Here is a 2370-nt window from a genome sequence, read left to right as displayed (position 1 = left end):
TTGAGGAGGTGGCCACTATTGGGGAAGTGGCCGAGGCGCTGGATGCTGAGACTGCGTCCGTCGAATTTCCGCCTGCTGAGGAGATCGTGATCGGTGCATAATTACATGTCATTTTGTATCCTTCTAACTTATGATTTGGTTATGTTTTTGAGTTAAACTTGTGCTTTTAATAAGTTTTGTGTTTGTTTCAGTGTAATAAGCTTGAGACTCATTAAATGCATTTTGGAGACAAGTTAGCTCATTGGTGTCTGCAGATCAGTCAAGTTCACATATTAGATTGTACTTGCTCAAGAAGAACCAGATGATGAGCCATACATCATTGGAAAGATGCGGAGGTCTAGTTTCTGGAGAATTTTACGGTTCATGATTCCGAATCTTCTAGAGAAAGTTATACAGTTTTGGCAACTTAAGGTCAAATTCGGCAGCATCTGCGTTACTGGGCCAAAATTGACATTTGAAGGGCTTTCCGATTTTTCCTTGAGCTGGGCTGCATATGCTTGGAAAGATAATTCAAAGGGTTTGAAGATTCAGAGTTTTCCAGATTTTGTAGGAGGGAAGATCAATCCCAAAACAAGCCCACAAGCTGACTGCAATGAAGTCAATTCCAGTCTATTTTCGGCAGTCAACTTGCAAGGCCCAAAACATACACTTGTATTGCTCAGTTGGGAATACATTCTTCATGCAAGTTGTTCCAATGGGTGTCTAGTATAACATATCCAAATTTGAGCCCCATTGGATACATATTGAAACCTCAGGCCTTCCTACACCAAGCCTAGTTCAGAAGAATCTTTTATTTCCAGCAACCAAAAGAAAACCCACATGGGTTGGCAGCAAAAGGCAGCCACAAATTGAACACCTTTGATAATCCCATGTGAAGAAAGCTTGGAGTGCAGCAAAAGAAGTATGGGATGGAGTTGATTCCAACCACACTAATATAGACAAGATGAGGTGGGAGTTATGGGTTGTATTAAAGAAGGAATGGTGGTGTTGAATTTCATCATGATGTTCCTCCTTCTTAGCCCTATAAATAGAGAAGTCTTCAAGCTTCATAAATCACACCCCAAGGGGGGGAGCTCTCAAACACTTCTCTAGAGCTCCCTTCCCTTCTCTCCCTCAAATTCTCTTAGTTTCCTTTCAAGTTGTCAATTGTTGTAACAAAATGATTTTACTAAATTTTCCTTCAAGTTTTCTTAGTTCCACTTTACTTTTATTTGTAATGTACATTCTTTCTTAAGTATTCAAGTTTAATTAGTTTCCAAGTTTCAAATATGGTTTTTGTTCTTATTCATTATGCTTATAAGTTAATATGCTAGTTTGAATGATTGATCACCATTTAGGCTTGCATGTTAGCTATCTTGGTTTGAATTAAGAGTAGACACCATGCTTTAATTCGAATTGAACTATGAATAGGAAGAGTATGTATGGACATTCGACAACAGGGATTAGATACATACTTGGTTGTTTAAATTGTTCTTCTATGCTTAATGGGTTCCTAATGCTTAATTTTAGGTTAGACAACAAATGATCAAATTAGGGAAGTAGGAACACAAGGTTATGACCAAACACCATGGCTTAATCATACTTTAGCTAGAATCAATCCGTTAATCTAATTGAACTTGGGAACTTATTTGCTTGAGTTATTTCTTTTTTTTCTTGTTTTATTTATTTTCCTTTTCATTTCTATTTTGTGTAGGGGAAACAAATTGGATCATTCAATCACCAATCCTCGTGGGATCGACCTCACACTTACATATGCTATACTACCAAACGGCTCGTGCACTTGCGAGTATCACAAGTTGAGGATGCAGCTGAATCCATTTTGGTTCAGCTGAATCGACGCAACAAGTTTTTGGCGCTCCGGACGAAGATTCCAAGACCGTCATCGAGCGGCTCCGGGAGTTCCTTCTCCTTGATGTTCAACAAATGACCGCTGCCGGGGCAATTATGGAGTTTAGATCCTGCCTGGATACGGCTATGGCGCTCGGTCTGCGCGACTCGGCTCAGCTGGATGAACTGCAATCTCGTCTGGCCGAAGGCGAGGAGATGATCGGCCGGTATGCTGAAGCCGTTATGAGGATGGCCGAAGGGAGCTCGCTCGAGCAGGATCTGGAGGTGATCAAAGGACAAGTCAAACCTGCAATGGCCCAATTGAAAGAGAATGACCTCGTCGTCAAGCGAGAGAATGAAGAGCTTGCGCAAGTCGAGGCCCAGATTGCCGAGCTCCAGACTCGCCGAGACCTCATACTCCGGCGCCGAGATGGCGCGGTTGCGACCGGAAACGAGTTGAAATCTTCGGCCAAGCGAATCCTCAAAGTAGCGAATCCTCAAAGCAGCGAGCGGAAGCTGATCCGAGCGAGGTGGCAGCGGACA

Source organism: Prunus avium, chromosome 2 (assembly GCF_965620075.1).
Source record: "Prunus avium chromosome 2, drPruAviu1.hap1.1, whole genome shotgun sequence".
Lineage (NCBI taxonomy): Eukaryota > Viridiplantae > Streptophyta > Magnoliopsida > Rosales > Rosaceae > Prunus > Prunus avium.
The sequence above is the reverse complement of the archived record's forward strand: the minus strand, read 5'-3'. Positions refer to the sequence as shown.